Below are 12,753 nucleotides of genomic sequence, written 5' to 3'. Positions count from 1 at the left end.
CTATCAACCAAATTTCATGTCAATATCTTCTCTAATATCATTTTCATGATTTTCTATTATTAATCTATTGAGATCAAACGACCGCCATTTTAAAATGGCCGCCTCTTCCGCCAATTTCGATTTTCAGATTGGGTCCATAGCTTACAATTTTGTCCATGACATATACTACTACTATGTCTAATTTCATGCTTTTACCACAATCTGAGCAATTTTGTCAAAAATCTGCACAAATCGACTGGACTATAAGGGAAACATAGAAATACATATTTGAAAAAAAAGTTAACACTTTAAAAAGATATTCTGTCATGTATTTATGTTTTTGTTTGGTTGGTTTTGTTTTCATGGTAGTTCTTATTTTCTTTGTGTTTTTTTGTAAAACTATTTGTTTTAAGATTGTAACAAAGTGATGACTGCTGTACCTATATTTTGCCTATTTTGTTTGTTTTGTCTGTTTTGTTCACGAATCGGTGTAAATATAACGGAATTTGATGAAACTGTCGCACAAGTTAGAGGTTTATAAACACCAGGTTCAATCCACCATGTTCTACATTTGAATATGTCTTTACCAGACAGTGGCTGTCTATTCGTTTTTTATTTGATTTTGACATGTTATCCCATTGAAATTTTTCTGTTGGGTGCATTATTTTAGGAGACAGAATTTATCCAAACTCAGCCTCCTTTATTCGTTCCATATTTATAAAAGAAGTGTGGATACAGTGGCAGATCCAGAACTTTTCATAAAAGGGGGTAGCTGACTGATCCACGAGGGGGGACCCTCCAACCATCCTTAAGTGATTCCCTTTATAATCAACACATTTTCCCCACGAAAGGGGGACCCGTAACCCTCAGCCTTCAATTTGGATCCGCCTATTGGATATAATAAATGAAAAATAATAAACCTGGGTTATCTCAATCACTCTAAAATCCTTTTACTGACGCTAGTCTCGTCGTGACAAAAATTGTATACTTGCCACTGAACGTTAAACATCCAACAATCAATGCAAACAAGACGCGCCAATTGCTTTTAACTACATTACAAACTGACAATGTTCTTTTAAATGGATAAGGGAGATAAGTCGAACGCATATATTTGACATGTAAACAAACGAAACGCAACGTAAGAATACGTAACATTCAACAACAGAAAATTAATTGGAACACCGATGTATAACAACAAAAAAAAGATGTAAGTTTGCAAAAAACTATGCAATTGTTTACTGCTGTCTTTAAACACACTGCAATATCGGTTGAAATTTATCGTGGATTTGATCATAAAAAAACAACTGCTCCTTAACGATACGTTCGTAGAGTTTCGTCCGTTCGTAAGATGTTGAGAAACCTCTTATATACCGTTATATTATACTGTTTTCCGGCTGTGTCTAGACATATGAAAAACAAAGGTTAAAGAATCTTTGATACTCTTTGAAATTTTTATGGAATATGTAAACCAGTTGGACAAAGCTCCGGTTGGATTCGGACAATTTTCGATTTGTTGTTACAATTTGTTTAGATTTTAACCATCAAAGTTCAGGCAATGTTTCACATGTTCTGCACTTGTTCGAATATGCATTGTTCAAATTACTTCAATCTTTATATTGTTGCTGGGATTGGTGAAACTATGCTCTGCTTTGCTTTATTAGAATTTTTGGAATATAACCGCCAAATTAAAGACAATTCTTTTACGCCCAATGATATTTTTTTTTATTTTTAAGGCAGGGCATTTTACTGTTCTCTGCAATATTCAATTGTTTTTGCAAGAATTTAAAAAGACAAATTAAAAAGGCAGGAGACAGAATTGTGTAAGTCGAACAGAAATAGACACTACATAGCAAAACACCCAAAATAACACTAATACAAGGAACACACCCAAGATAACACTAATACAAGCAAATCACCCAAGATAACACTAATACAAGCAAACACCCAAGATAACACTTATACAACGAAAACACCCAAGATAACACTAATACAAGCAAAACACCCAAAATAATACTAATACAAGCAAAACACCCAAGACAACACTAATACAAGCAAAACACTCAAGAAAATACTAATACAGGCAAAACACCAAAGATAACACTAATACAAGCAAAACACCCAAGATAATACTAAGACAAGCAAAACACCCAAGATACACTAATACAAGCAAAACACCCAAGATAACACTAATACAAGCAAAACACCAAAGATAACACTAATACAAGCAAAACACCCAAGATAATACTAATACAACGAAAACACCCAAGATAACACTAATACAAGGAAAACACCCAAGATAACACTAAGACAAGCAAAACACCCAAGATAACACTAATACAAGGAAAACACCCAAGATAACACTATTTCAACAAAAACACCCAAGATAACACTAATACAAGCAAAACACCCAAGATAACACTAATACAAAGATAACATCCAAGATAACACTAAGACAAGGAAAACACCCAAGATAACACTCATACAAGCAAAACACCCAAGATAATACTAAGACAAGGAAAACACCCAAGATAATACTAAGACAAGCAAAACACCCAAGATAACACTAATACAAGCAAAACACCCAAGATAAAACTAAGACAAGGAAAACACCCAAGATAACACTAAGACAAGCAAAATACCCAAGATAAAACTAATGCAAGCAAAACACCCAAGATAAAACTAATACAAGGAAAACACACAAGATAACACTAATACAAGCAAAGCATCCAATATAACACTAACACAAGCAAAACACCCAAGATAACACTAAGACAACCAAACACCCAATATAACATTAAGACAACAGCAAAGATAACACTAAGACAACACCCAAGATAACAGTAATACAAGTAAAACACCAAGGATAATACTAAGACAAGGAAAGCACCCAAGATAACACTAATACTAGCAAAACACCGAACTTAATACTAATACAAGCAACACACTCAAGATAATACTAATATAAGCAAAACACCCAAGATAACACTAATACAAGGAAAAACATCCAAGATAACACTAAGACAAGGAAAACACACAAGATAACACTAATACAAGAAAAACACACAAGATAATACTAAGACAAAGAAAACACCCAAGATAAAACTTAGACAAGCAAAACACCCAAGATAACAAGGAAAACACACAAGATAACACTAATACTGTTCAAGCAAAATACCCAAGATAACACTAAGACAGGGAAAACACACAAGATAACACTAATACAAGCAAAACACCTAAGATAACACTAAGACAAGGAAAACACCCAATAAAACACTAAGACAAGGAAATCACACGAGATAACACAAAGACAAGCAAAACACCCAAAATAACACTAAGACAAGGAAAACACCCATGACAACACTAATACAAGCAAAACACTTAAGATAACACTAAGACAAAGAAAACTCCCAAGATAACACTAAGACAAGGAAAACACCCAAGATAAAACTAAGACAAGGAAAACACCCAAGATAACACTAAGACAAGGAAAACACCCAAGATAACACTAAGACAAGGAAAACACCCAAGATAACACTAAGACAAGCAAAACACCTAGAAAAGCACGAAGACAAGCAAAACACCCAAAACAACACAAATACAAGCAAAACACCTAAGATAACACTAATAGAAGCAAAACACCCAAGATAACACTAAGACAAGGAAAACACCCAAGATAATACTAATACAAGATAAACACCCAAGATAATACTAATACAAGCAAAATACCCAACATAATACTAATATAACATGTACAAGGAAAACACCCAAGATAACACTAATACAAGCAAAACACCTAAGATAACACTAAGACAAGGAAAACACCCAAGATAACACTAAGACAGGGAAAACACCCAAGATAACACTAATACAGGCAAAACACCCAACTTAATACTAATACTAGTTAAACACCTAAGATAATACTAATACAAGACAAACACCCAAGATAACACTAAGACAAGGAAAACACCCAAGATAACACTAATACAAGCAAAACACCCAAGAAAACAAGCAAAACATCCAAGATAACACTAATACAAGGAACACACCCAAGATAACAATAATACAAACAAAACACTCAAGATAATACTAATACAAGCAAAACACCCAAAATAACACTAATACAAGCGAAACACCCAAGATAACACTAAGACAAACAAAACACCCAAGATAACACTAAGACAAGCAAAACACTCAAGATAACACTTATACAAGCAAAACACCCAAGATAACACTAATACAAGCAAAACATCCAAGATAACACTAAGACAATCAAAACACCCAAGATAACACTAATACAAGCAAAACACCAAAGATAACACTTATACAAGCAAATCAACCACCCAAGATAACATTAATACAAGCAAAACATCCAAGATAACACTAATACAAGCAAAACACACAAGATAACACTAATACAAGCAAAACACACAAGATAGCACTAATACAAGCAAAACACACAAGATAACACTAATACAAGAAAAGCACCCAAGATACACTAATACAAGGAAAACACCCAAGATAACACTGATACAAGGAAAACACCTAAGATAACACTAAGACATCACCCAAGATAACATCTTAGACAAGCAAAACACCCAAGATAACACTTATACAAGGAAAACACCCAAGATAACACTAAGACAAACAAACAACCCAAGATAACTTTAATACAAGCAAAACACCCAAGATAATACTAATACAAGCAAAACACCCAAGATAACACTAATATAAGATGTACAAGGAAAACACCCAAGATAACACTAATACAAGCAAAACACTTAAGATAACACTAAGACATGGAAAACACCCAAGATAACACTAAGACAAGGAAAACACACAAGATAACACTAAGACAAGCAAAACACCTAAAATAGCACGAAGACAAGGCAAACACCCAAGATAACACTAAGACAAGGAAAACACACAAGATAACACTAATACAAGCAAAACACCCAAGATAACAATAAGACAAGGAAAACACCCAAGATAATGCTAATAGAAGATAAATACCCAAGATAATACTAATGCAAGAAAAATACCCAACATAACACTAATATAACATGTACAAGGAAAACATCCAAGATAACACTAATACAAGCAAAACACCTAAGATAACACTAAGACAAGGAAAACACCCAAGATAACACTAAGACAGGGAAAACACCCAAGATAACACTAATACAGACAAAACACCCAACTTAATACTAATACTAGTTAAACACCTAAGATAAGACTAATACAAGAAAAACACCCAAGATAACACTAAGACAAGGAAAACACACAAGATAACACTAATACAAGCAAAACACCCAAGAAAACAAGCAAAATCCCAAGATAACACTAATACAAGGAACACACCCAAGATAACAATAATACAAACAAAACACCCAAGATAATACTAATACAAGCAAAACACCCAAAATAACACTAATACAAGCAAAACACCCAAGATAACACTAAGACAAGCAAAACACCCAAGATAACACTAAGACAAGCAAAACACCCAAGATAACACTAAGACAAGCAAAACACCCAAGATAACGCTGAAACAAGGAAAACACCCAAGATAACACTAATACAAGCAAATCACCCACCCAAGATAACACTAATACAAGCAAAACATCCAAGATAACACTAATACAAGCAAAACACATAAGATAACACTAATACAAGCAAAACACACAAGATAGCACTAATACAAGCAAAACACACAAGATAACACTAATACAAGCAAAGCACCCAAGATACATTAATACAAGAAACACCCAAGATGACGCTGAAACAAGGAAAACACCCAAGATAACGCTGATACAAGGAAAACACCTACGATAACACTAAGACAAGCAAATCACCTAAGATAACATCTTAGACAAGCAAAATACCCAAGATAACATCTTAGACAAGCAAAACACCCAAGATAACACTAATACAAGCAAAACACCCAAGATAACACTAAGACAAACAAACAACCCAAGATAACACTAATACAAGAAAAACACCCAAGATAACACTAATACAAGGAAAACACCCAAGATAACACTAAGACAAACAAAACACCCAAGATAACACTGATACAAGCAAAACACCCAAGATAACACTAATACAAGGAAAACACACAAGATAACACTAAGACAAACAAAACATCCAAGATAACACTAAGACAAACAAAACACCCAAGACAACACTAAGACAAACAAAACACCCATGATAACACTAAGACAAACAAAACACCCAAGATAATACTAAGACAAACAAAACATCCAAGATAACACTGATACAAGCAAAACACCCAAGATGACACTAATACAAACAAAACACCCAAGATAACACTAAGACAAACAAAACACCCAAGATAACACTAAGACAAACAAAACACCCAAGATAACACTGATACAAGCAAAACGCCCAAGATAACACTAATACAAGGAAAACACACAAGATAACACTAAGACAAACAAAACACACAAGATAACACTAAGACAAACAAAACACCCAAGATAACACTAAGACAAGCAAAACACCTAAAATAGCACGAAGACAAGCAAAACACCCAAGATAACACTAATACAAGGAAAACACACAAGATAACACTAAGACAAACAAAACACACAAGATAACACTAAGACAAACAAAACACCCAAGATAACACTAATACAAGCAAAACCCCAATATCAAAAACTATAGACTGAGCAACACGAACCAAACAAATTACTAGGCATAAAAAGATCCTGCTCCAATAATGACACCTGTCATGTTGCTGATAATAAAATACTTTTTCGATGATAAATTTAGTTCGGTGATGTGACAATAAAGCAAAGGAGGACGGAGTGTTGTGACGACAACTTATTCATACTTATTCTAGGAGTTATTTCTCAATTTGCCATTGAAATACAACTAAATATCATCTGTTTTTTCATAAAGTTGTCCCAGCTATCCATAAAATACGTTAGGAAAATGTTTTAAATGTTTCTCTCTCTTCGGTATATGCTTTTAAATTTTAGCTTTGCTTTGTTACATAGTCATGATTGATATCGGGTTCATCTTTGATATTGTGTGACTTAACAATTTGCACTATGATACATATTTTGTATGCTTTTTGTTACCACTACCTCCTAATACATTAAAAGAGACATTTTAATTCCTTTCAAAGTTTCTACGATACATCGTCAGAATATTTCAATTATTATCTGGAATCGTTCATGAAAATCATCGGGTTTTCGGTGTACAATGGAATCATTTATTTTCGAGGACATTTAAAACTAATATCATAATATTATGTAGATATTTGATTTAAATAATCCGACATAAGTCTGTATTCATATCTATTACATAAATTGTGTTGAACAGTGCAGAAATCAGCTGTTTAAAAGTATACATAATTAAAAGTGGAGGTCTTTTGATTTGAAAAAAATGACCTAATAATACATGTTTTACCTTGTAATTGTATCAGGTAAAGGTCAATGTTCCATTTTGTACCTGATTTAGGTCTTGTTATTGTAACAAATTAACAAACAAACAAATTAAAAAAAAATAACAACCCGAGCAAGCAATTTGACATACGGGTTTAAAACAGATATGAAAATAAGGAGATGTGGTTTTATTACCAATGAGACAACTATCCATAATAAATCTCAAATGAAGTGGATGTTAGCAAATAAAGATAAGTGTACGGCCGTCCAAAATGCAAAAAGCCCATGCAGAATAGTCATAAAAATATGAAACATGAAACTATAAAAAAAACTATGAAAATTGCTAACATGTAACTTAACAGATCGGAATAAGTAATTAAGCTTTAAATGTTTAGATTTGTGTTTCAAAGTTAAGTTTCTCGCTGATAAAGCAATCCAGTGTTGTCATCGGTTTTGTATAACATCATGCATGTCACTGGAATGGAATTTGTGTAAAGCCAAAATTTGGTTAAGTTATATAAAAAATATATAAAATATGGGTTACTTAGCTTCTTTTCAAGCTACAGATTACGCAAAATTGTCAGATTATGTACAGGTATAGATAATGTATAGAAACTGCTATTCTGTGTTATAGTTAGAAAACTGAACAATATAGAAAAAAGAGATGAATTATGACAAGATAGCTTATATAATTAGCTTTAAAAAAAACCCACTTAGGGTCATGGGTGAGTTTCTCTTGACACAACACAAAAATGCAAAAATAATCCTTTGTATAAGTAATTTTATCTAAGTTATATCTCTGTGCATGGCGAAGTTTATTTTTTGTTAAATCAAACAAAAAATATGTATATGTAATGAACAGTTATAAAAAAATAAAAAACAATATTTTTCTTCTTTAGTTGAAAGTTTGACAAATGATTTACATTCTTCTCTTGACATTTTCACATTGTTTTAAAATCTGTACCGGTTGTTTCCTGCTATTGTACAATGCAAAATTTTGAAAACAATCCCGATCTACCTTCAATCATAAATCATTTGATTGAATATACACAAGGTTTTAATTACATTGGTGAATTGATTATTATTTGATTAACGTCAAGTAACAAATATTACATGCATATACATTATGAGAAAAATAACAATAAATAAAATTAAAAACAAATTGTTCAAAGAACAATTGCAGGTCTTTCAACCAGTAAAGATCTATCTTGATAACATTATTTCAGAAATCAGTCTAAAATGTCAGTTTCTATGGCTTTATGATGTTTTAATATGAATTTAAAGCAAAGGTCAAAATCCAGAACGTCCTATTAACCTATGAGCCTGACCTCAATTTCAAGGTCACAAACCAAGGACCTTAAATCAAAAGATCCTAGGTCTTTGATATGTTTGGTTAATGAGTAATATCACTTTGCGCATAATTCTAAATGTAAGATGGACAAAAACTCCAATTTATTGTCTGCGCACCCTTTCAACCAAAATTTACAAGTAACGACATGTCGAAATTAACAATTTATTACCAATTATTTGTCGACATGTCATACAGTATATGGAAACAAGTGAAAATGAGCCAAAATAAAAAGTAAGAATATGACCTTGACCTTTGACCTTGACCTCATTTCATTTTTCAAGGACTTTAAATCAAAAGACCCTAGGTCTCTATCACTTATGGTTTACCAGTTATAAATGCATATTACTTATATCAAATGCACAAGGGGAAATAACTCTCAAATGGAGTCTCCGAAAATCTTCGGTCCAAATGAATATCTTAATCCTGAAGAAGTAACGAGCAATTTGGAAAAATAAATTTGTATTAACCTTTTACGGTTGCGAAGGAGTAGTGGCCTCAAGAAAAACAGTGTTAGGGGAGATAACTCTTACCACGTAAAGTATTTGGTTACGCGGTGGTCAGTTTTGAAAGCGTTTAAATTATACGATATCATACTCCAAATATCTAAACAACAATACTACAAAGAAAAAAATTAGGCAGAAGAAAAAAAAAATAATAATCAGAACAAAACCAAAAAGACCTAATTAGGTATATATAAAGGAGGTTGAGCATGATGAAAGGCGGAAATATTACACTGCAGAAGGTAAAATAGTTTCAAGTGTTCTAAACGTGCAAAGAGCGTGTCACTCTATAAAAGAGCTATCGAATTTAACATCCACATTCTGACCGGCAGTGGGTGCGTCAATTAGGACAATCCAATCAGCTCCTCACTTAAGTACAGGTTTTACCTCCGGTTTGAAGTAAACCAAGCCATGAACATATTTCTATAGTTTAAATCAGTATAGTGGTAGCAATTATAAAGACCAGACGCGAGAATGTATTACCCGGTTTTATCGTCATTCCTAGTATTAAGAAGAAGAATGTATACAACGGATGCACTTTGAACATTAACTTGACCCAGTTGAACAAAAGGGTCCGGATACCAAAAAGTCATTAGAACCAGATGCAGCAATTGCTATTTTAGATCAAACCATACACCATTTAACCTCTAGTATCATGAATGGTTGTATGGTACATATAGATCTTTTATCCTACAGCTTTTATCACATGTTCGAGCTTTGGTAGTCTTGAATGCCTTAAATGTGATCTTGTAATGCAAAAAAAAAATAAAACGCAAGATCACCATAACCTTTCATATAAAAAAAAAAGATAAAGAAAAAGAAAATGAAGAAAAAATTTAAAACATCAAGTTGCAACTTCAAAATGCAAACTTTATTGAAAAGCTACAACCAAGATAATCCACAAAACTTCAAAAAATGATATATATGGTCAAAACACAGAAACAGTTTGTTATAGAGATCACATGACTGCTTGATTCCTACAGAAGGGCTTAGATAGAAGAAAATAAGTTATAATCAAGCTAACATATAGTTGCGGAACCGTAGCTCTTTTATATATGAGACCGAGGTTATTAGAGTTATCTGTTCTTGTTGTTCGTGACGTTACGACGAGATTCAATGCTGCTGAATAAAATAGGCGTAGAATGTATACAAATTATAATATGTAGATAATAGTGTCACGGAAATGCATATTCAAACATAAATAGGTACGTCATATCCTATAATTTTTTTTTCACGATACGAACTATGTGTATTGACAAGCTATTCATTGATAAAAACAATAGTTTTTTGGGAAATAAATTCGACCTGCACCTTGGTTCGCAATTCCGAACCTTTTGAAACAGGAAAACTCTGTAGCTCTTTAGTCCGTTTATAGTAAAACAAATATCATAAGGTCTAAGGTTTCGCAGCTACCTAACCTATGTCCAGCAGATATTACCAATTACTTATCAAGTCAATCGACAAGAAATCTAAAACATCAAAAAGGCGTTATGACGTTTTCCCGTTTTCCAAATTACTATAAATTATGGTAAGCACAGGAATCTTATAAAATTTAAAAAAGAAGAACGTAAGCTTTAGCTGACCTCATTAAAGTAGGAACTTTACCATTCCACAGCGAGAGTGTGCAGAATGCGTGGCATTCATAAAAGGTGAACATATTTGTTCAGATTTGATGGATAAAATTGTTCTGGATGTGATACTTAAAATGGAATATAAGTTTAAGAAGATGGATATTGGGCAACAGATAAAAAAAAGAAGTATTTTATATATGATGAGTGAAGAAATAGTTTTGAAGTCTTATTAATTGGTAGAGTCCTGAAGATAAAGCAGTATTACGTGTTTGTTCTGCTTATAACTGTACTTTTTATTTTAAATACACTTTTTTCTTTCCTTAAAGAATGAAGACAAATTGTGTGTTCAGAAGTACGATTATTTTTCAAGCTTTGTTATATTTAGCAGGTAACAGTTTCATATTAACATCATATCTCTTGTTTCTATGATAGTACTATAATATAGGGAGATGCTTATTACATTTCAATATGGTTAAATTCACTAAATCAAATTTAAATGTTTTGTAAGTATACCTTCACTGATGATATACTGTTTGACGTATGATTGTAAAAGAATCTTTACAAAAAAAAAGACCAAATGACAAAACAGTATTTCTTTAAGTCACTACCAAATACAATTATATTGCAGAAGCTTCCGGGTTTAGATATATTTACTATTCGGAAGGTTCGACAGTGTTTCTCAAGGGTTCATCATATTTAGAATTGATGGAATGGTTTGGACCAGCTCACACTAACGTATCTGTTGAAGTGGGAGGAATTGATATGTTTGGACATCATATATGGTGGAATGTTATTGAATATTCACAAGGACAATTTGTTATACCTACTTTGCCTCATAGAAATAGGTTACAAGTAATAAGAAGAATGGGAACAGTCGAATTTGATCTTCAGATCACTAACGCTTCAATTTTGGACGAAGGTCTATATTTTTGCTTGGGGGGAAGTTGGTTTGTTTTAAAAATGATAAGTAAGTAAACCAATATTCAAAAGAAGTAATCAATTAGACTGAAATATTAGTAACCCAACAGTGCTATGCAACTTATATGATCTATGACAAAAAAATTCTGAAAATGGTTTTTTTATTTATTTTAGAAGTTAAAAAGACCTTAATCATTTAATTACTTAGACACCACTTATATTTGATTGTATTAATATATATTTGTTGGCCATATAGATACCCAAGTATTTAATGCGGCCTTGGCATCTGAATTTTGACTTGAACTTTCCTGATAAAACCAATAAAGGCTATCTAATGTATTTTTGATTCATACACTCTATAAAGTGTAAGTGTGAAATACATTTTTCTTGTGGAGTTCTGTATAACGAGGCCTTACGTTAAGCTCATATCTACGGTCATGCAACTTTTTAAAATTCATTGCCGTGTATGTGTAGTAATATAAGTAGTTTTGTAAAATTGTGATCTAACTAACAAAGATTGCGAGACAACATTTTGTCATCAAGTAAATAGAATGAAGAAATTAACAGAACAAAGTATGTACTTACGTGACTTACTAGCCACTATTCTGCAAACCAAACGGAAGTCATGCAGCTAGGAAAAAAGCTTTAAAGTTAAAGCTTTTTTTAAAACGACATGAGAAAATCAAATGGATCTAATGAAAATTGTCCATCAAATTCTTTTTTTTATTAGCAAATGTTGCTGATTCTTATTCATTTATGTAGCCTTCATTAGAACTCAAAGAAGTAATTGTTTACACCAATTGGAACATATGTAGCTTCGATACAATTTGCAAGGTAATGGTTGTTATGGTATAACATTTAACCTTTGGACACTATGATGTCAAGCTATTAATCAATAACTCTTGAATAGAAAAAAAAATGTTTTGCAATATTATCCGCTATATTTGAAAGTTTAAAACAACAGTCCTATTTCTTACAAAGTGCTATCTTTTTCGGAAGAAAATCGTTGGCTGAACTTGGTGTTA

The sequence above is a fragment of the Mytilus galloprovincialis genome, chromosome 14 (genome assembly GCF_965363235.1).
Source record: "Mytilus galloprovincialis chromosome 14, xbMytGall1.hap1.1, whole genome shotgun sequence".
NCBI classification, from domain to species: domain Eukaryota; kingdom Metazoa; phylum Mollusca; class Bivalvia; order Mytilida; family Mytilidae; genus Mytilus; species Mytilus galloprovincialis.
This window is presented reverse-complemented; position numbering follows the sequence as displayed.